Below are 24,977 nucleotides of genomic sequence, written 5' to 3' on the forward strand. Positions count from 1 at the left end.
TATACTTATATTTAATTTTCATTGCTTATGAAATTACAAATAAATATTTTGTAAATTTAACATGTAATAGCATGTATCATGAATACTGTTATGGTTTGCATCTGGATGTTCTCTCAAAGCTTCATGCAGTCATGGGGTGGGCTTCTGGAGTTTAGGATTGATCCATGGATGTGAGTGTTACACCGACCACAGCGCAGGTAGTTTGCATACAGTGTAAGGAAGGGAAAGAGGCTGCTTGCCACAACTCCCCCCTTTGGCTCTTGTTGCTTTTGCTGTTTTCCACTGCCATGAACTATTGCCCTGTGCCATGTGCCACTCTGCCTTGGAGCCAGCCAAGTATGGACTGAAACCTCCACAGACTGTAAGCTAAATAAACCTTTCCTTCCTTCATTTTGGGCATTGGGTATTTTGTCTCAGCAACGAGAGAAAAGTAACCTAGACAAATACACATGCATATTTAATTATATGTAATATAAAATGCCTATATATATATATATAACTATAAATTTCACTTCATTCTATAGGCATATTTTAAAATTTTGCACACTGTACTTTAAATTTGAGATAGAAAGGGTTTGAAATTTCTTGGTAAATAAAAAATAGTATTTGTACAAATATATGTGAGCATTTAAAAATGTTTAGAAATTTCAACATCAACATACTAAAGTGATTATTTGAAAGTGGTATTATGCTCAAGGCTCCAATCTGTTATCACTAACCTGATTGTCACAGTTTTGTTTTATTTTTTAGTGCTCTTTTTTAAAACCTTATGATTTTAAATTATTTTTCTTAAAGGTTACTCAAGTAATTACATCTTACAAGAAAACAGTCCAGATCAAATTAATACTGAATTAATATTGATGATTATGTAAAAATGTACCCAATATAATTCCATCCCTTCTCCCTTTTTTTTTCTATAATAATTTTCACACAGATTACATCTTCATATGCTGTGCTGGTCGGTTTTCCCATTACATAGACAAAATAAGTGACACTTGCACCTTAAAGGAAGAAAGGTTTATTTTGGCTCAGAATTTCGCAAGTTTCAGTCCATGGCCTGCTGGCTCCAAAGCATAAACATCATGGCAGAAAGGCATGGTGAAATATCATCAACTGATCAAGCCCATAATCCCCTAAATGAGTGGACAGCAGATGTCTTACATGAAAGAGACAAGTGGTATGGTTTTGGAGGTTCTGTAAAGGTCAAAACTCTCTCACAGAGTAGAGATTCTCTGAGAGTAGAAACTCTCTGGAAGTTGAGACAAAGAACTTCTCCAAACAGCCTGTACTAAATTCACAGACTTGGAGGGTACAAGAAGAGGTGGGTATGCAAGCTCAAAGCCTTTAAGGCTGGAACAAAGGCAATACATTTTGCCAGTTAAGAGAACTGTTTGATCTCTAAGGTTGGCAGCTTTGTTGCTACAGAATAGGGAATGCTAGCAGGCCACGCCCTTGGCTGCCACAGCTGTGGTGTCATCTTGACTTCAGAGCACTATACATATGAACTTTTGCAACACAGCCAAAGGCTCTTGTGTTTAGGAACTTAAGCCTGTACAGTTCAATCTCTAATAGTAACAGAAAAGTGCCCCAACAAATGGCAGCTGGGAACCAGAGAGAGTTGGAAAGGATACAGAGGGAAGGGCCAAGGATCAGATATAGATAAATCAATTCTTTATCATTTTTTTCAATTGTTTTAGATAATTTCAAGATAATGACCCCAAAATTCACTTTCTCCAATTAGGCCACGTCTCTCAACAGTCCTTTTCAGCTATGAACTTATTCATGCATTAAACCGTCAAAGAGGATAATGCCCTTGGAATCCACTCACCTCTCCAAGAATTTCTTAATCTAGTCAAACTGACAATCAAGATTAACTGGCACATACATTTATGCCCATTAATAAAGTTCTAAAATACTGCTTTATGAAATTTTGTTTTAAATAGCATAGTAAAAAAGCTAAAAACAAAAAAAAAATAAATTAATACTATCTCTTTTATTTTTAGTTCTGAGAATTGAACCCAGGGCCTTTGCACTAAGAATACATCTCCAGCCCTTTTTATTTCCTATTTTGAGATCTTGTCTTACTAAAGCCGGTTATGGAGAACATTTTAAAGCGGTCAGTGATACAAACAGCTCACTGAAGCATAGGTTTGCTACCACTGGTCTAGGCTATTGTGGAATTTGTGATCCTCCTGCCTCAGCCTCCTACAGTGCTAGGATTACAAATGTAGTTATAAAGTTGTACTACTATGAATTGTTTCTTCATGGCTTCTGAATTTGAGTTAATATTATTAATCAATCTTGCATTCTTACATCTGGTCATCTAAGCAACTTTGCTGAGTATAACAACATGTAATATAACAACCACTGTTAATTCCTATCATCCTGTTTTGAAATCCTGTATCATTTTTAATGCTTTTACTTTGTTTTGTTGTTGTCTGTGATGTGGATATTTTACTATTTTTTTTTTTTACTATTTTCTTTAAATATTGAATTTCCCTTCATTACAACCTGAAGGACTCTCTCTGGAACATGTGTGCTAGTGACAAATTATGAGTTTTTGTTTATCTTGGAATGTTGTAATTTCTCTTTTTGTTTGAAAGAATAGTTTTGAAGAATATAACATTTTTGAAATGGTAATCTCTTTTCTCCATTACTTGGAATATGTCTTCCTATTTTATTTTGTCTTTGTTTCTAAGATCAATATTGAAGATCTCTTGTATGTGATGAGTCACTTCTTTCTTACTGCTTTCAAGATTCTGTCTTTGCAAATGTCATCCACACCTTTATGATATATTTATATGTGGATATCTTCAAATTTAACTAAATTGATATTCATTAATCTTCTCTGAGATTAATGATTTCTATTAAATTTGGGAAGCTCTTATATACTCAAATACTTCTTTTCTCTTTCCTCTCCTTCAGGATCTAGCAGTATTTATGTTGATATGCTTAATGGTATATCTTAGGTCAATAACTCTCAACATTTATTGATTCATTATCTTTTTTTAGTTCTTTAAAATAATCTCATCTTATTTTCAAAATTATGCACTACTTCTTCTGTGAGTCAAATATATCATTGGTTCTTTCTAGTGAACCTTTCATTCCTGTTATGAGTACCTCCAACTCCAGAATTTCTGCTCAGTTATTCACTATAAAATTTCTATCTCATAACTGGGTTCCTCTATTTTAGTGATGGAACACCTTTTAAAGCTTTTAAAGATACAAAGACTCTTCTGCAGCATGTGTACGGTAAGTGTGCCACCACTGTTCTATTTACTAAAATCCAAAACCAAAAAAAACAAAAACAAAAACCCTCATACTTTATTTCTTTGTACATAGTTTTCTTTGGTTTCTTGAACATATTTAAAGTGGCTCTTCTACTAGTAAATTCCACATCTAGGTTTCCTCAGTATGCATGGCTGTATATCAGGGCATTGTGTATTAGCTGCTTTCATTCCTATATATGACTGATATTTTCTTATTTCTTTGGATATCTCATAGTTTCTCCTAAATGGACATTTTAAATACTATAATACAATGGTCCAGCTCTGAAAATTGGACCACCCTTCTCCCTTCTCAATGTTTATTATTCTCAATGTTTAACATTTGCTCTTTGTTTCTTTATTTAATTTTCTGGACAAATTCTGTGGAGTATATATTCTGTCATATGTGGTACTAGAGTCCTTGCTTGCTTCAGTTGGTGGTCAGATAATGGTGGAAAAGTGGTTTCTTTTAATGTCTTGAACCAATTACTCTCCCCGATATTGCTGAGGGGTGCTGTGTGTGTAGTGGGAACACAACTTCAATGCTTTGACCAGCAGCTCAAAATTCTGCCTTAGTCTTCGCTTTCTGCTTGGTACAGATTATCAAGGTCAGATCGTTAAGTGTCAGATATTAGCACTTCCTCAGGTCTTTTCTTATCCTTGCACTTTAGCAAGGCAAACTTATAGCAGTAAGCACCTGTGAAAATTGGAAGGAAAGTTAAACATTGCCCACAGGATAAACATTTCTATTCTGAAATGGAAAAATGAGAAAGAAAGGAATGAGAGCAATGCAAGACCACATCCCTGTAATTTTCCAGCTTCCCAGGTATATGTGGGAGCTTTTAAAGTCTCTGTGAACTTGCACCTTCCCAGTTTATTCTTTCACATTTTTTGATCAGCCTCTTTTTCGTTGTTGATTTTTTTGAAACAGGGTCTTAATGTATATTTCCGAATGACCAATACACAGTATGTGGCTCAGGCTGCTCTTGAACTCATCATGGTAATCTTACTGCTTTGGCCTCCCATGTGCTGGAATTACAGAAATGAACCAATATTTGTCTAGCTGACTGATCAGCCACTTATGATGCTTAACTGGTAAAACTAGTTAGGCAGAGCAATGACAAAGTAAATTTTTTTGGCAAATAGAATAGGGATGTTTTCATGGGAAAACCCTGAGTTGGATGAAATAATTCCAAGCCCTGAAAATAGTTTTAAAATGAGTTGACAGTTAAAATAATAATGGTCTGGAATTTTGGATTTCTGAATTTTGCTGTTTTCCCCCTCCAACAACTTAAAAAGTGATGATAAAAAATATTTGGGCTTTATACTATTCAGGCTGTTGGTTTACAAGACTATACATCTGAAGGGTAAGGAATGGGGCTGATACACAATGCATTTCGCACACAGTTCATTTTGTAATTCAGGTATTTTTCTTTAGATCACTGCCAATTTCCAACAATTGATTCTTTAGTCAATTTTCAAAATTCCAAAAATTGATTCTAAACGTTGTGGATTTTAGTGCATATAATTGTTGAATTTCGGAAGTTATTATCCTGCTCTCCAGACATGGCCCCCTCAGTTGGAATTGTAACCAGTGCAACTTTCCTCCACTAAATGGCATTTATTTGGATGATTTGATATGGTCCTTCCACGTATCTTAATCGCTTTCCTCATCACTGGGGCACCATATCTAACATGCACAACTTACAGTTAGAGAGATTTATTTGGGGGCACTGTTTTCAGAGCTTTCATTCTGCAGCTGGCTGGTTCCAAGGCAGGCACAGCATGGCAAAAGAGCCCCGTGGAGGAAAGCTGCCCATATCTTGGTGGTCAGGGAGCAGAGAGAGAAGAAAGGACGCAGAGATGGTTCCACCCCTGTAATCTACCTTTCCAACTAGAATCCATCCCCTAACATCACATTCAGAGTCATCATATGGGGAGTTTTGGAGGTTATTCTTTATCTAAAATCTACCTTTCCCTGTGTTCCACATTGACTAGAACAGCTCTAGCAGCTATTCCAGGCAAAACCTGTACTATTAGTGACATTGCTCCCGCTGTTGTTGTTTTACACTGGTAGTCCAAAAATGTGTAATTTTGCATTCTTAGTTCTCCTCCATGTTCTGAAACTGTTGTCTCATACAGAGTTCCCTAGGTAAAAAGGAAACTAATAGAGAATGTCTCAGGAAACACTGAACATAATTTATTGAAAGTAGCCTGAAAGCAGTGCTAGAGTCTCACTATCCTGATGCAGCAGGCACTGATAAGTCCTCCAGAGGGCAAGCATGGCATTTTACTGTGTCCTTGCCTAAAAGTAGAAGCTAGACTTGGCATTACGTTATGAGAAAACCCTAAGTGTTGAACCTTGGTAAAGATTATGTAGCTACTGATGTACAATGCCTGCTTCCTAGTAGACACAGCAGCTATTGTGTTTCAGCTAAAGAAATAAAGCATGAAAACACTGTATCTACTTTTTAATTGGGAGCTAGATGGCTTAGAGATTTTAATGTCCAAGAAAATTCCACTGTCAGGCTCTGTGTGTTCTTAAATGAACAGGGACAAAATTCAAGGTCTCCTCTGGGGTTCTGATCTCTACTATCAGAAGAAACAACATGGTACTAGACATTCAGAACAGGGACAAGTGTGAACAGAATCGAGGACATCCCAGAAGTTTCTTGTTTATGTCATCATCGCTGTCACACATGCTGGAGAGAAAACATAGGTAGAATCGCAAAGGATTCAATTCAATACGAAAGGTTTAAATCACCTAATTTTTTTTTTTATCTCTAACAAAAATGTCCACAAAATTAAAGCATTCATTCGGGTTATAAAAGGATATTTTTGATGTGGTTCAAAATATAATTTAACTATAGATATGGAAAAGTCTGTTAACCTTCTTACACAAATATGTGTAATAGAAGAGGCATATAGAAACACAGTATAATTAATAGTTTATTGGGGTTATAGTCTTTGGGTGTATGGAAAATACAGTTGCATATCAGTCATAACTTGGAGATAATACAGGAACTATTTCTGTTCTAGTGCCTCTTTTCCAATGTTCACTTCCTTAGTCTCAGCTGAGAAGAGAATGATTAAAAATTTAAAAATTTTAACTCTTAAAGATCATAAAACTTTTCAGTTGGGACGAATCTATGTTAAAATTTTTAAAAGTAGAGGAATAAAAACCAGAACAGATATGTTGTGTAGGAAGGTAAAATGTAGCAGAATATTGCTTCCAGAGACTGCTGTAAGAGGCCATAGTGACTTTGTAGAAGTGGGAAATAAACTAGTAATTTGGGGGCAGTTACCATGCACGAGGTGTTAAGCATAAAGGGATTGTTCTCAGATTGAAATGGGAGAGTTGAAATAATGACTAGCATTCCAGAGGGATTTACACAGTAATTGAATTGAACAACCCATGTGTTTGCATTCACTCGTTATGCACACACATTCAAATGATGCATACGCAGTAAGAATTTATCATTTGGCACCTGTAAGCAGAGGTGGCAATCTCATGCATGATGAGAGGCAAATTCTACACCTTTTCGGCAGTGTGATCTTTTCAAGCTGCCTTGAGAAAATTATTCCTCCCTTAAATCTTACATTACCTTGAGAGATTTTATGATAACTACCAGTGCATTCCTATATTTCAGAGCATGTAAAGGTGCTCAAATGGTCTGAAGAACTAATGTTTTCAATTTGTACCAGTTTGTGATAGTGTGAGGTTTCTAAAAAACTCTTCTCTCTTCCTTGGATTCTTCCTTTCACAGACGTTTGTGGGTTGCTCAGAAACATAACTGTACACATTAATGACTAAAGAAAGAAATTATGCTTACCTCAAATGATACTATTATAAGTTTATATGTTATTAACAGTCTCAAATTTCTGGTCCCAAATCATGAATTTTCAAGTGTGTGTGTGTGTGTGTGTGGTGTGTGTGGTGTGTGGTGTCAAATGCCAGCATCATAGTAGATCATTATACGACTCCTCTTCACTTTATAGCCCTTGGAAAATGATTCTGCTTTTCTTTATTTGATCAGCACAGTTGCTAAGCACTGATTTTATTTTAAAGAGATTTAAATCCTTTTATTGAGGCCATTTTATAGCTTATCATTTCAAATCTATAGACTAACATAACAAAGATAATGTTATTTAATAAACCTATAGAGTATCTTGTGTGTGTGTGTGTGTGTTTGTGTATGTGTGTGTGTGTGTGTGGTGTGTGTGGTCTGTGCGTGTTTGTGTTTGTGTATGTGTGTGGTGTGTGTGTGGTGTGTGTTTATGTGTATGTGTGTGGTGTGTGTATGTGTTTGTGTGTATATGTGTGTATGTGTGTGGTGTGTGTGTGTGTCCTGTCCAACTGGACGGGTGTTGAGAGGGCCACTCCATCTTCGCTCACCCTGCTCACCTCTTGTGGGTTTTTCTTGGTGATGTTCTTGACAGTCACTTCCCTACAGACTCTTCTAAATTAGCTAGTCCTGGTTATCAGTCTTTAATATTGGGTAGTTATCTTGTATTCTTTTGTATATTTAAAAAGAAAATGTTTTATTTGCACTACTGAATAGGAAGAGTTAGCTGTTTTCTTTGTTCTTTTTTTGAAGTCACTGCACAGGACTGTCCTCCAGAGTTACCATTGTGTGTATATTCAAGTGTGTTTTTCAAATGCTATTGCAGCAAAGTATTTCAAATGTTCAGATTTTCTACAATCAAGAACGGAGCCCAAGAAGGATCGAAGGTCAAATTTCTCTTAGGAACAGCAAAAGAAGCTAGAAAGATTCACCTAATAAGATATGAAGCGCACAGTATATATATTTAAAAAGTGGCTGAATTTGAAATCCTATTAGGCAGTACAGAAGACCTAGACAGGTTATCCAATAAGCTAGGAAAATACTGGGAAACAAGATGACATAAAACACATATGACTAAGATATTTTCTCATAAATGAACATATTTTCAAAATTAAGTATGGCAAGTATATGATCAAAAAATAAATACATTTGTTAGGATCAAGTAAAGGAGAAGATTCTTTTTTTTTTAGCCTGAGGTCAAATGCCAGCATCACAGTAGATCATTATATGACTCCTCTTCACTTTATAACCCTTGGAAAATGATACTGCTTTTCTTTATTTGATCAGCACAGTTGCTAAGCACTGAATTTATTTTAAAGAGATTTAAATTCTTTTACTGAGATCATTTTATAGTTTATCATTTCAAATGTATAGACCAGCGTAACAAAGATAAAGCTATTTAATAAACCTATACAGAATCTTAATGTCCATGGAAATTCTGAGTGGTGCCTATTATATTTTTTTGAATTACTTTTTCCTAAACATCTGTTATCTTACTGTAAAGAATTATATAAGTAGTATAGCTACTTTTAAAGCTAAGGATAAAAGTATTACATATGTAATGTTAACTCAAGACAAAGCTTGTTCCTGAAATGAATCGATATTTAAGTCACCAATACCTTTACATTTATTCCATCATAATAAAAATAACATAATAATGATTATAACAGAGAAAGGAGGAAAAAGGTTACCTACAATTTTACCTCTTTGTCAAAATTCATATTTTATATTAGCTTTTGTCCATCGATGTAATTAATTGTAAATGTTCAACGCATCTAGAAGTTTAATCAAAATGAATACGTGCATTAGAACTATTAGTTAGACACAAATATGGAAATGCTCACATTTAGTTTTTCATAGGGTGAATTTTGTGTCAAGAGTGGTTTAAAGATTTTATTTCTGTTCCTGTTGAAGATGGCACCATGAGAAAATTCTGAATACTGTGTCCAAGTGCCTCGCAAGTGTCACATTTTGTTTCTGGATTTTGTATTGCTACTGGCAGGCGGCTTTAATGAAAATCATCTCCCAGGCAGCTGCAACTTCCACTTCAGTTTTACTCACAGCGGCTCTCCTGATTAGCCCCTGTAGAAGCTGCCACCAGGCTGAACCTAACTCTACTCTCCGGAGTCATAGACAGGCATAACACAAGGCCACAAGTTATCAAAATTCATAAATGCAACGTGATAACCTTTCTGTTCAACTTAATCATTCAGTGTGCTCAGAATATCCACATATGTTCGTGTAAGGTGCATTGTCTAAGAACTTTAGGCATAAGGCTAGTGAGTTGTTATTATGCAATTTTTGTCCACTAATGATATACGATGTACAAGAGCATGGAGAGTTCAAATAACAGCAGAAACCATTGCCACCTATGGCTTTGTTCTAATCTTTTATGTTTAATCGCATGCACTTGCTCTCTTGGTTTCCTGCAGATTTTCTGTATAACTCAACAGGTGCAGGATCTGCATAGTTCTCTCCCTTTCTTATGTAGAGAAGGCACAGCATGCAGGTATGGTTTTATTTAGAATGATTTTTACCATCAGAAGTCTAATTGAACTTTTGCTGGCAGAATTTTTATGAACAGTCAAGGTTTTATTTTAATACTGCTGTACATTCGGGTCTCCCCATTTCTTTTGATTTTCATTACACAAGAAGGTCTTAGATTCTGATAAGTTATTCCTGAGTGAAGGGAAAGAAATTTGTTCATATGTATGTGGGTATGAATACGTGAATGTGTGCATTCTTGAATACTTAGCTTGTAAGACTGAGTCATCAAAGGGCCTCATTAAATTATGGGCAAAGATGTATACAAAAGGGGTAGTCAGGGAAGGAAATACATGAGTAGACGTTTTGGGGAGACCAAAGTGTAGCATAACATTATGGTTATAGTAAGGAAGACTTTTGGAAAAGGTAAACTGTATTAAATGGAAAATCAAACTGGAAGGCAAATATGAGCATAAAAATACCCATTAACATGGCTTTTCCACATAGCAGTAAATAGTTTCATAGAAGTCACAAATAATTAGAATCTTAAGAAAGCTCTACTCTAGTTTCCTCCCAATCTTTCCCCACTACCAGAATGCACACTTTGGAGAAATAGAGAGGAGTGACTTGAGGTAGGTTACATGAGACCCAAAAGTTATCTCAGAGAAAACACTAGAAACTGGCTTTTCTCACAGCTTGGAATGAGTAGAACTAAAATAATAATAGAAAGTGAATTTATTGAACTTACTGTTTTTAGAGAAAGTAACAAGAAATTTTAAAGAGGTTTGTGATCGTGAATAATGAGTGGAAGGTGAATATCAACAAAGGAGAACGGGCGAAGCTGTGCTTGACTTAGATATGTGAGTGCAAAGGAGACTGAATGATCAGAAAAGGGAAACAGGTGTCGGGTGACTAGCAGACTGAGAAAGAAAGAAACGATGTGTTTGCCTCAGACCTTCTAGAGACTATAAAGTCCTTGATCTGGATAATGATCTCAGGCAGGTGTACAGTCTTTATATAAACCACAAGTGTAGGTCTCAAATTTAAACAAAAGTGTGCCTCTAAGGAATGGTATTTGTATTGGTAAAACAAGAAAAGTATTTCAATATCAAACTTTGTAGGAAGGTAAGCAGAGGAAAGGAAGAGGACCACCTGCCCCAGGACCTAATATAAGCAGTTGCCCTGTCATAGCTGGTCAAAGTGGGTATACTCCTGTCATGGTTTGGGGAATATTTTGTAAGGGGAAACAATATAATACAGGACACATATTTTATATAATGATTTATAATACTCACCCAAAGAATGATATACAAGAGTGCAGGAAATCTGTCCACACACTAAAACCTAGGAATCCAGCTGAGGGCCTGAATCCCACGGAAATATCCTTCATGAGTCCAGCTGAAGACCTAGAGCTCATAAAAATGCCTCCCACGAGTCCAGCTCGAGGCTAGAGCCCATGACACTGTCTCATGCAGGCCTGTTTCACAGATCTGTACTGGGAAGGCCCAAAGGTCAGTGTTGGAATCTAGGAAGTCTGTGCCAGTGGGATGAAGGATCTGTGCTAGCAGGCTGAGGGATAGGCACTGGAGCCAGGAAGTGATGCGCAAAGTAAGAACCACATCTCCCCCGAAAAGTACCACAGCCATCCTAAGGAACAGTGAGGTCTTGAGCTCCTCAAAGGATGAAGACAGCTGAGTTCCCATCAGGAAAGCCAACACAGCAAGCTTCTTCAGGAGACTGAGCTGTACACCTACTTCCCATCTGGAGCCAGGAAGGGATGCTCAAAATGAGGACCAGAACTCCCCCAAAATGAACCGAAGCTATTCCCAGTGCCAACAAGGCCCTGGCTCTTTGAAAGATGAAAACAGCTGAGTTCATTAGGAAAGCTACTATGACAAGCTCCTCCCACAGAACCAACAGCTCCTTACAGCTTCTACCAGCTCCCCTCAGCCTTTCTCCACTCCCAACATCCTCCTTCTCCTTCTCCAGTTCTGCCTCATATGCTGCTGGCAACAGTCTGCAGGTGGACCTCCGACATCCAGTACCACTCTTACTCGGTTCAGCTGGGGATTATAAGTTGACTACCAGTTGTCAATCCACCACAACTCTTGTTGCTGGGCTGTGTAAGTTGTGCAGAGTATGGAGACCACTTGCAAAGGAACATTCAGAGTAAAGTTCAGAGAGGAATCTTTCTTTTCTTTTTCTCTTATCTTTTACGTTCCTTTTTTTTTTTTTTTTGAGATAGGTAGCATCTCACTATGTAGTTCAGGCTGACCTTGGACTTGCTGATGTAGCCCAATCTGGCCTCAAACTGCAGGCAGTCCTCCTTTCTCAGCCCCGCTAGTGTTGGGATTACAGGAATGTGCTATCACACTTGGCTCCTCTTTTCTTTGAAAAATTATTTATTTATTTTTTAGGTTAGTAGCAGAAATAAAATCCTTTTACAAGGAACTACACCCTCCCCTTAAGTTCTGCCCCAGATCAAATAAGGTAGCATCGTCAAGGTGATATCATCCTCCTAATGGAGACACTGAATCATTATAAGACCAACCAAAGCCAAATTTCAGTTACTACAACTACAGATAGTAACAACACTGTCTCACAAACAATGTGAGAAGAACAGGATACTAGAATAGTGTTTAAAACCTCTGAAATTTCAGTAAGCACCTAATAAAACTTCTCTCATATAAAAATAAATCAACAGAAATTGTCAAGCTAAACTTTTTCAAAGCTCTTGGAAGTTTAGTCAAAAGCATGTCACAAGTCAAGGTGGATTTATTCAAAGATAAACTTGCTAATCTCCCCCAAATGGTAGGATGTTTGACTTCTAGAACACTGAACAGATTTCTAAAACAGTTTCATTTAGGCGTCTGGATGAAAATTTTGCCAGTGTCAGTCAGGGACAAGTTTCATTCCTGAACAAGACAGGTGAACCCCAGCACTGAAAAGCTCCTCTGCCCCTTTCCCGGAAAACACACTTTCCTCTCATATCCAGTGCTGTGGTGATCACACAGCTAACTTTCGGATAGTAAACAAATACACTGATGTGTGTATGAACAAGTGAGGGTGTGAACGACAGCAAGCTCCACTCTTGTGTACTTTCAGGCTAACATTATAATATTTCCATTATTTATGGGAAAGGCCAATGCAGTATGTCTAATACTTACTTCCTTGGGATAATTACTCAAGACCTCTAAGCCTCTCATTACTCATGCATATGTAGAGATTGATAATTATATTACTGTTAATGATATATAGATAGATAGCTGATAGATAGATAGATAGATAGATAGATAGATAGAATAACTGTGAGGACCAGGAGAGATAATATATACTAAAATCTTCAAGGGCTGGGAATTTAGCTCAGCGGCAAAAGCACCTGCCTGGCAAGCACAAAGTCGTGAGTTCGGTTCCCGGTACCGGAGAAATACCAAAGGAAAAAAAAAAAAGAGGCTAAAATCTTCAAATAGTACTTGGCACTGAGTCGATTTTGGCAAATATTTGTTAAATGAAAGAGTAGATGGCCGTATAAGTAACTTAATAAACAATCTCTTGAGATTCTTTAGAGTAGATGTATAGCTTATGATTTTTTTTTCCCCCCCCCGCACCAGGGATCAAACTCACAACCTTGCACTAGGCAGGCTGGTGCTGTGCCGCTGAGCTAAATCCCCAGCCCTACTGTTTGTTTTTGTTTTTGTTTTTGTTTTTTATGTATAGCTTATGAATACCAGGGCCAACTTTCATTTGATCTACTGATATACTGACTTTTTATATTCTTCACATTCTCCCATTAGAAACAAGACCGACTCCAGGACTCAAGGGGTGCTCTTGGATGCTCTCGGTTTGGAAGACTATGGGAGCTAAAAGTCAGGATGAAAATAAAAGGGCAGTTGAATAAGGAGGCAGATGTGAAAGGGAAAAAAACATATTCAAAAGTGCAATTGGAAGTGAGATAGAAAACTGTAGAATGTATAAATATTATCAATTCAAAGACTTCACACTAATAATACTAAAAAGCAGAAGTACAATCAGTTGAATCTGTTTAAAGTAATATGATACTGTAAGTTTCCTGCCTTCAATAAGCTTATAGGTGATAATACTGATCCTATAAACTAGAGTTTGGATACTTTAACCTCTGCCACAGTGCATTTGTTTATATCTACCATTTTTTAAGTCAGAAATGTACACTATAAGACATTTTTAAATATTCTATATATACTCAAAAATATTCTTTTAATTTTACTTAGAAATGATTTCCTGCATTAAAGGATTATAACAGGGGCTGGAGATTTAGCTTAGCGGCAAAGTGCCTGCCTGGCAAGCACAAGGTCGTGAGTTTGATCCCTGGTACAGGAAGAAAAGACAAAAAAAAAAAAAAAATTAGGATTATAACAAAGTAACACATATGATCAAAACTTAGGCACTGGACTTCCTGCACCAGGCACTACTTTTAGTCTGTAGGTATTTTTTATTCATATGCTCCTCATAACAATCCATGAGGCTTTTTCTAGGATCTGCACTTCACAAGGAAGCTGAGGCACAGAGAGAAAAATAAAATTTGAATCTAGGCAGGCCATTGCCAAAATTTATCCAGTGTGATCTTTCTCTCTACCTTGGCTTAAATACTTTCACTTTTAGAGGAACACTGAAGCAAGTCTTTATTTTAACAGAACTTGTGCTGTCACAGGGGTTCAAGTACACAGGAGGGAGTCCCCTCACACTGAAACCGTGAAGTAGCTGAGGATTGCTCCTTACATAATAGCTCACTGGCATATTTCAATGAGGGTTAGAGCTGAAAGCTTACCAGGAACGTTGGATACACAAATAAGGGGCCCAGATCCCTCCCTTCCTGATCTTAGCTGTTTCAGAGTGTCCCTCTCTTATTTAAAAAGGTAATAATATTGTCTGAAATAGTGGGAGTGGTGGGGCGCCATGCTACCTGTCTGGCTGCACTCATGTTGGAGTGGAGAATGATGGTTTGATAGCTAAGGAAGACAGTGCTAATTAGTCCAGCAGGACACTGAAAGTGACTGTCTCAGTCCTTTGGGGTGCAAGAGGGAGCAAAAGGAAGTGAGAGGGTCGGCAAGACAGCTGCTGGCAAAGCTACATCCCCTCCTTCATCTCACAGGGGAAAATGAGTCAGGTGTTTCTCATCTCTCTCACACTTCCTCCCTGGCCTCAGATTTCATCATGCTTAATTTTAAGGGGGAAGTGAAGGGCCAAGGCCCATCTTCTGTAAGGGTTTCAAAGCTGATCTTGTTAGTTCTTGGATGGGATACTGCCTGGGAATATGTTCCGTGCGATGTCAGCCTTTCACCGGAGGATTTTCTATCCAGTGATGAATGGCCCCTCTAGTCATCATGGTGATTCATGACTGCCCATCCAAACCATAAATCACCGGTAGATACTTGCATTTTAAAAATCACAATATAATAAGGTTGCTCTTTCTCTAGTACTTATGAGAATGCATACTGGGCACGTAGAACTGTGAATAACACTGGAAAGAAAAAGAGACTTCAGCATGAAGATCAGAAGGGAGCATTTTATTGAAAACTTTTGTTCTATAACCAACAGTATCTCTTCTTTTATGCTCATGCTAATATTGAAATCCCAAACAATTGCTTATATAGCTGTATATACATTCATTTTCTGCCTCTAGTTCAGGGGGTTTGCTGAGGAAATGCTTTATAAATAAAGGTGTGGTATGAAAAGGGAGAAACAGTGAAAGGATAATCAACTCTATTCCTGAATCTGTCAACAGCTGGACAGACCATTACACTGGACACGCTTTTGTTTCTCTGTTTCAGAAGTTGACATCCTACACTCTGCCATAGCTGTACCCTTCTCTGTGCTGACGTGTAATTTGTGAATATCTTTCCTGTTGCCCTGAAACCTTCTTCCAGGGTTGTTCCCTGCATTCACTCACCTGTTTGACTTATATTTCATGGTCTGAACTGGTCTGTGCTATGGTATATCAGTCTATGGTATATTTCTTTCTATTACTGCATGAGATTATTGAAAATAATTTACATTTGTATTAGAAGGCCTACACATGCAAGCTTAAAATAGGGTCTGCTTCAAGTTTCTGTATTTCAGGAAGTTCTTTTTATGCTGTTGTCTTTCAAAACTTGTCAAAATACTTGAACTTTACATACTTTTGTCTCCTTTACCGCATATATATTTAAATGAAGATAGTTGAAATTTTTCCTATGAAATTCTTTCTTTGGAGTGAAGTGGATGTTGTGATGATGGCTTGTTTTGTTATAGGGAAAAAGCACAGTAACAACAGAGATCTCAAATTTTAGTTTAACAAAATGTAAGCTTGGTAAAAGATGGACCACTAAAAGGATCTTAATTAATTAACATATCATTTATACGATTCTATCTTTAAATTAATTACCCTAAATTTCCATCAGTTCAACATACGCGTAGAGAAATTTAGATGTAAAAAGAATTTCTAAGAGGGAAAGAGTTATTATAAAAGATACATTTCTAAGTGCTCATAACAATAGCCCTAATTTTTAAATATTTCCAAACAGAGAAAACTCAAACAAGTCACATTTTGATTTTTTAATGTAAATTTTGCATGGATAATGCAAATTACATTTTAATTCTTATCTTATTGTAGCATAAAATAAAGTAAGCAGACAATTATTCCATCTTGTAAAGCAATAAAGAACATATATCTTCCCAAATATCTAATTCCTTAAGGTAGTAATTTCAGTGTGAAGGAAGAATTACATGATACAATTATGAACAAACCTTGATCTTAGACAAAACAGATGTATTGTTATTTTTCCTGTTAGGTTTATCTGTCAGATAACAATATATGAGTTAGAACTGTAGCTATTAGTTAACCAACAATTTCATTTATTTTATACGTTTTTCATGTATAAAATACTTGCCTCATACTTCTTATACTGTATCAAAAACAGTGACTACTATTTATCAAAATAAACTCAGAAATACAGAAAAAGATGTACAAAATTAGAAAATTATCCTAATTGAATACTGTGCTGCCAATAATTATCATATATATAAAGTGTATGTGTGTGTGTGTGTGTGTGTGTGTGTGTATACACATATACCAAAGCTTCTTTACTAGGCACTAGGAATACAGAGTTAAGACTATGACCTTAAAGAATTCAATATTTCAGGACAGGAAACTGACAAGTAAAAACGAAAGTTTCCGTGACATTGCTACAAAGTCTCTATTCTGACCTAGGGAAAATTGTCCCTCTTTTTTCAACAATATATTTTGTTAGAGCTAAAATTTAAAATCTCTGTTGTTGTGTTCTCACCCTAACAAAACGCAAGGCATAATCACAATATGCAGTCCACCCCAGAGGAAAAAATGCAGCCAGTAACAATGACTACATTTTGATCAATGTGTGGTATGTATTTGCCCGATCTTGGTAGTGATTACGGAAAGATAAAGAATATTCTGCGAAAAAAAAACATGGTGTTTCCAACTCACATGGATGCTATAGTAGCACAGAACATTAGGAAAAGGCTAGAGCATAAGTGATGTCATATTGGTTGGAGAAAAGTAAAGGGTAGTATTACTGGCAAAGGGAGAAGTGATTGGTGAAACCTCAAATAATAAAGGCCATCCTTTACTGGTACTAACTTGTTAGGGAGACATTAAAAGATTTTAAACAAAAAGTAACTGATCACATTTGTGTTTCAGAAAGTCACTCAATGATACTGGGGAATATTGTTTCTAAAAAGTTAACATAGAGAGATGGGACATCAAGTAATGAATTTTGCATTTATTTAAATATAGGTGATTTGGAGAGAATATTGAGGAATATTCTAATTACAAGCTGATTCTGTAAGTACTGATAGATGATTGACGGGAAGTTGAATGAAGAAGATTGTACCATATTTTCTAGAAAAGTAGTGTGATTGATTTTGCTCATCTTGGAGTTCTGGAAACTATGACATAGTCAGGAATAGTATGTTGAGTGCTGACATGGAAGTCATTGCTTTACAAGAAACAGAAACATTCATGGGTATGAAAGAAGTCAGAAAGAATAAAGTAGAAAGGGGACTAACATTTAAACCCATATTTAAGAACTTATAAATTGGGCTGGGGATTTAGCTCGGCAGCAAAGCACCTGCCTGGCAAGGGCAAGGTTGTGAGTTCAATTCCAGGTATAGGAAAAAAAAAAAAGAAGAAGAACTTATAAATTATTTTATGTCTCTGAAATAGTTTAATATTCTTATCTGAAAAACCATACTTGCTAATATAGCTTCAACATTCTTTTTTTGTTTTGTTTTATTTTTTGTTTGTTTTCAAAGATAAGGTCTTGCTATGTAGCCCAGACTGGCCTCGAACTTGCAATTATCCTCCTGCCTCAGCGTCCAGAGCATTGGGATTACAGGCATGTGCCACCATGCCCAGCACAGTTTTAACATTCTTAGAGTGACAAAACATACTTGTTACACTTATATCTTAAAAACTGTATGCCAGGCACAATGTAGGTAACTATCTGTTATGTATTTACCCGTGATTGTCAGTTATTCAGAAAGGACATTTTGTTAGCTTAACAAAATGTTAAGCTAAACTGAACATTCTTATTTACCTAAACACTATATCATTATAATTTCTCAACAAAAGTTTCCATTGGAAACAGCTTTATGTTTTCCAGATGACATAATTTAGTTTGGCACTTTCTTCCTGGATCCAAATAAGATTTTATGTTTTCTAAATACTGCGTCATGCACTGTAACAAGTACACTATCACCCATTCAGTCAGTGACTTAAATGTAGAGATACTCCATCTTTCCAGTTTTCCAGAAAACAATTCTTCTCCCTTTTATTTTCTTGTGGTGAGGTATGCGTATATAATTAGCCATTATTAATTGCAATTCTAAAGCTTTGAAATATGGTAGCAGCATACGTATGTATCCTGTTTGATTTTACAAAGAAAAAGGCATGTGTGCAGTGTTGAGTGCTCATTTCTGTGTGGAGATCTCCTTTTGGTCCTCCAGACCTGCTTCCTGTCTTTCTCCACTCTGCTCTCTGCCCTGGGTGACTAACATATGTTGTTAACATCCCCCGGTCCCCAGGCCCTCCCCCTTGCATTTGGATTTGTCTCACTGTGCAGCACTGAAACAAAATTATAAGGCCACAGAGAATGATAGGGACATTAATTTGCTTCTTTCGCATCCTTTACGGTTGTCACAGACAACTGTATCTAGTGAAAGTGACCATCAGAGTGGCTCATTCTACACATCTCTTCATCCTTTCCTTTTCTGTCAACTTTTTCATTTCCTCATCCACTTAGAACTAGGAGTTGGCTGGGTATGTAGCTCAGCTGCACAAGTGCCTGTTTGTCAAGCGCAATGTCCTGAGTTCAATTCCCAGTTAATAAAGAAAATAGGAGTAGTAAGAGATACAGGTTTACACCCCACTCCTTATGTTTTTGTAACATTCTTCCCAGGTCTTTGCAAGTAGTCATTTGCAAATAAGTCTTCATCAAAGATTCTGAGTGTGCCATCTGTTTGCTATTAGTGCCATGTGTGATACAAAATTCAAATGAACATTTTTTCATATATTTATTTTCCATTTGTATTTCTTCATCTGAGAAGAGCAACTTCATTGAAGGGAGCAGAATGTAACATGACAACCATTGTTAATTCCTATCATCTTGTTTTAAAATCATATATTGTTTAGTTTTTGTCTTTGTTGTTATTTTGTTGTTTTTTATCTTTAAAATAAAAATTAAAAAATTAAAAACATTCAAATGAAGAATGACTTTCATCACCACTGACTTCACTTTTATAAGGAGATACATTCTAGGATTGTGGGTCTAAGTCAGTGATACAGTGCCAGTAGGATGAGGCCCCAGATTTGATCACCAACACTGCAAAATAAAACATATAAATAAAATGAACATATATTTTATAAAACATCTATTAACATACATGAAGCAACATTCTGAGGATTCCTTATTTAGTGAAATAAGAAAGTATGAACAAAACATACATTTTAATTTAATAATTGAATTTATTGTTTTGTTTTTTTATTTTAGGTACTGGGAATCCAACTCAGGACTCTTGTGCTTGCCAGGAAGACATTTGTGCCATTGAGCTATTTCCTCAGGTCCAGTAATTGAATTTATTGCAATAAATCCTTCATTCAAAAAATTCTAAGCTGTGTAGATGCATAACAATACCATCTTCCTTAGCTTTCACATTTCTAAGTCTTTTATGTTTTCCAAATATTATCTGGATCAGGAGTAGGGAAAAATGATTGCCACAAAATGGTAGTGTATGTTTGAGATTTATCTATCTACAAGCAGGACCGTATGACAAAATTTAAGATTCATTTCTTAATGTGTCAAAAATGATGGGCAGCTTGATCATAAATATTATGCTGTGACAATGGGGAATGAACATTCAAACAAGCCTAGCCTAGAAACTTATTCTGATGCTTACTAAGTAGGAATTCAGCTATGTCACTTAACTGTCCCATTGTTTACAACAATGCAGATGCTAGGACTATCCTGCTGCATTACTGGAAAGATTAAGAGTGAAATGAGTGTACAATGTACTGGAAAGAATACAGGCTTTGAAGTCAAGATCATTCATTTTAGTGTAGGTTTTTCTACCTACTAGTGAAATTATTTTAGACAAATCAATTTTTTAACTTCTTTCAACCTCAGTTCATCGGTAACAACATAGGGGGAACCAATACTCAATTTAGAGTTTCACTGTAAGAATTAAAATGAATACACAGATGGTAGGATTGTATTTAAAGTCAGGCTTCCAGGCTCCAGAATGCAAGAGCCCTACAGATGCAAGGGATTTTCTTTACGTTTCAAGAAGGCAGAATCTCACATGGGCTAAGTGTAAGTACTCTGCTCTTTGTCTGCCTATCGTGGGTCCTGACTCAATCATTTAACACCTAAGTAACATATTCTGAGGATGTCTCTTAATCTACATTACCATACTTTAAAATAAATAAAATGATAGCTTTTATCTCTTGGAATTGTCATGAAAGTTAAACAGCAATGTTGTAAGTATTTAGGATACTACATGGCATACTGAGTTAGTGTCCAGTCAATGTAATATGTATACAAAGGTTATAGATGATGTTCAGAAAATTAAACCAATGAGGAACGAATATACTGGATACCTTTTTGACTTCCAAAAATGTTACCTTTCTGCTTCATCATATTTACTTTAACTAAAAAGATGAATACAGAGAGAAGCATGTTACATATAGCAAGAACTTATGTAAATAAGGTATTTGGGAACAGGTAAAAACACCAAAATATAATCCTTTCAGATTTAAATTTATGTAATTACATACACACAACTAATGAGTTTAGATTTATTTGGATTTAAACTTCATTAAGAAGGATTTTTTTGGGGGGGGCAACTCTCTACCCTACTCTGGAGAAAATTTTTATTTATGTTTGAATTTCCTTCTGAAAAACTATCATTCTTCACAGCTTTTGTGGAAGAAACAAAATGGTAGTAAACATAGTGGTGATCTGCCTCTGTTTACTGGAGAATAAAGACAATTCAATTTCTAAAGTTCCACTTGTGGCCACAAAGTATTTCTTTTCAAGCTCATTTTTGAGAAAGTGAGAAACTATTCGCTGTGATTTAACTGTATTTCTAGTTCTAACGTACAAAGAGCCTTAACTTCAGTGCTAGTTATACTTACAGGAAAAGGAAATGGAAAAGGATAAATTTTCTCTCTAGATTTTTATTTCCATTCTGTTTACCTTTTCCCTTTATAGTCCCAAGAGTAACTGCTTTGCTCCATCTTAAAGTCGGGCTTTCAGTGCACATCAGTCGTAGTTTTAGTCCAACTGGCTCTGTGTCTTGTGTCTCCTTCAGTGTAATCCTGGATCATTGCACTTTTTGAACTATTTCCTAGCCAGGTCTATCATGAGTCTTTCAGAATATTTTAAAAAATTTACTCCTTTTATACTTGTAAAAAGATATTACCTAGCTCCTTACTGACTGGAGTTTTAGGGCATGATTCTGGTTTAACTGAATTTCAAGACGTATAGGGCTGTATATATTTGCTATGTTCCACACAGACTTCTTCTACTGTGTAATCGAAAAGTATTGTCTCTGAAGCAGCTCGGAGTATGGGCAGAGCCTGAAGACCACAGCTTGAATTCACTGTATTTCCAGGAAAAGATTACTACAGCATAAACAGAAAGATAAACAATTACAAGTAATGAATAAATTACTTGATTTATAAAATTAAATTATTCTCTTTATAATGGATTTATAAAAAGAATACACGACAAGACTAGCATCTGTGCTTTATGCTATGTTCTTCCTGCTGTGCTGGTGGTCAAACTCAGGGTACACTCATTTCCAGCCAAGTATAAATTCTAATTAATAGCAGTATATTCTTAATTGTTCAAAAAACTTAAGAAAAATTGTAAATATGTTTATCAAGGAGCCATGTTTTTCCTAAATATCTGACCAACTGCTCCATGAAGCTAAAATGTCTGGAAGTCTTGGAGCTAGTTGATGTCCAGCACTACTGCAAACTCAATAACACACTTGGAAAATGCCATTCAGATTATTTGGTTCTCATGGATTTCATTTCTAACATTAAATACGGTTGGCATTGTTCTGTGGAAGATTGCCAACATGCCTGTAGAAGGATGGCAGCCGTAATTGAAGTGCATTTTTCCATTTGAAGGCAATGACTTGCATTCATCTTTGATGTTCTTACCACCTTCACTAGATATGTAGCAAAGGGTTGCTGTTGACAATATGCATTCTACTAGTCCTTGTCTATGTGGAACTTTCCAGAGCTTTGCAAAAGGAAATTTCAATCTTACCCAAGTCATACTCAAAGAATGTGCTAAGGGGAAAACAGTTTGAGAAAGGCATCCTAGCATCCCATTTCAAGGAACATTGATAATTGAAGTTCAGTGAAGAGCATTTGCCAGTTGATTTATAATTTGTTGAAGGTAATAGTGACATTTTATTTACCTAGAACATTGGATATAATTTAAATGATATTTCCCCGATGACTACCACTCTGTAAAGGAGATGTGAAACACATTGAAACCACTTCGATACTGGTACGCACCATGCTGTAAAAATATTCATACTTGTCTGACACGTGCTACATGATAAGCTTATTAATGAAAAAGCCTTTCTTTAATATACTAAAATTTAATAATACCAACTGATATTTATATGGAACATACTATAGTCTAGAGAGTACTCTAGATGATTTGTAAATGTTAACCTATCATCTTCATAATGGCTTGGGGAAGTTTCACTGCTATCAAGCCAGTTTGCACAGATGAGGGAAATGAAATACAGATGAAGGCCCTGAATTCCCAGCAGTTGCTGAGGGCACACAGCTGATTAAGAGGATGATCTCAGCTTTACAGGGTGATGCCTGGGTTCTTAATCATGATAATATGCAATGCCTGATTCTCTCTAGTTCAGTTAATTCTAGTTGTGCTAAAATAAATAACAGTATTGCATGATTAACACTTACAGCATCTGAATTCAGAGGAATAATTTTGGAGCTATAACATGTAGATATTTCCCATTGTGATTATTTTACAGAGGCAAAGGTGTTAATTTTCCATTTGCTGAAATTATAGATTATTTTCCTATAGGTTTATAAAACTCTTATTCTTGACTGGCAGTTTGTGGAATTGGTTTGTTATATAAAGTCAACACCATTATATTAATATCATAGCCTTCTTTCAAATGTCTCATCATTCAACCCTGATAATGTTTTCTGTGCTTAAAGATAATTCTTCAAATGCATTTGATAGTATTTTATTAAAGTAGTTTCGTGTCAAATTTCTTTGTAAATAAAAGTGCCTGGGATCATATTTGGTACTGTTTTTAGGAGTGGACAGCCATGTATTAAATTACTTGAAAGTGAGATATAATTATACATCTAATTGCCTATGTCAAGTCTTGTCATGTTTCTGGTATAGGACAGCAGAAAAGTACATTCTCCTATTGTAAGAGAAAAGCTATTATCGGTTATATTCTTTCTTCTTGGCTTTATTAATGATGTCCAAACATAATTAAAATTAATAATTATATTCCCTATTAAAGAAAAGACATATCCAACACACAGTGAAGTTCATGAAGCACCCTTAAAATTTGGATTGAATAAATATAAAAAATTTGTAATTGCTCAACATTTTACATGTAGTAACAGAAATAAATGTGTTATCAGGTGGTCTTTCTTTAGTCTGTTTTTTTGTTGTTGTTCTTTGTTTTTTGTTACCTGGTAAGTATAAAGTGTCCAGTAAAGTAATGAAATGAATTAAAATTCTACTTGTAGCAGAGCATAGGCACAGCTTCTTCTTCTTCTTTATTGTCTATAAAATGATTGGGCACTTATTTACAATATCTTATTCTTCTACTTACTTAAAACTGGCATAATGTAAACTTTTCTCCAAGTTAGCAAAGCCCTTTGAAAGTCCTACCTATATTTTAAAAATATAGAACTTATATTTTCCCAGACACTTTGACCTCCATATACAGGTCTAGTTCTCTGGGATTCTCATGTCAACCACATTACTATCAGTTGAGCTAGAAGAAATGCTCTAAGAGTTTCCTGTGAGGACCTCTGCCTTTTTCCTAATGTTTATATCCTTGTGTTAATATTGATGATGGAAAATGATTCCATCACCCCAGTTCCTATTTCTCATCTGTCATTTTCAAGTGACTTTAACTGAAAGTAATCTTTATGTCCAAGTTGCATATTTGGGGTAGCATATTCTGCTGCCCTTAATAAGCACATAAAGCACTTGGCAGAGTGCAAGAACTCAATACATTGTAGATGACAGAGCTCTTGGTTTTGATGAATTAAATTAACAACTCATAAGTCTTATGAAATCACAGGCTGCGCACACAATATTGCCCTGTACTCTGCAAAACATGTATTTTTGGTTTGCTTAGATTTTACTTAGTCCTCACCATCTTTTTGTAAATGGATGTCTGTTTGTTAATTTGTTTTCATTCTTTTATTTGTAAAATAAAAAAACAAATAAATAAATAAATAGTGAATAGCTTTTCTTTTTTGCATGTGTATGTGTGCACATATATATTCATATAGTTCATTTTGTAGTACCAAATAAAAACTGGATTTAGGTGAGGAGAATATATTTGAAGAGCACTGAAAGAATGAAAAAGAGATGGCTGCAATAGAACACTCCAGCCAGGAGATATGCAATTTTTTCAAACGTCCGAGAAAAAGGGTCTTTCCTTTTATGCAAAGAAATAAACAAAGGTATAAGGATCTAGGTATGGGGAAATGGGATGAATAGATGACACAAAGGGAGAATTGGTCATGGAATACCTTTTTTTTTAATAGAGAATTGATTCATGGGAGAATCTTAGCAAAGGGTCA

This window comes from Chinchilla lanigera, unplaced genomic scaffold, assembly GCF_000276665.1.
Source record: "Chinchilla lanigera isolate Chin_1 unplaced genomic scaffold, ChiLan1.0 scaffold00008, whole genome shotgun sequence".
Taxonomy (NCBI): Eukaryota; Metazoa; Chordata; class Mammalia; order Rodentia; family Chinchillidae; genus Chinchilla; species Chinchilla lanigera.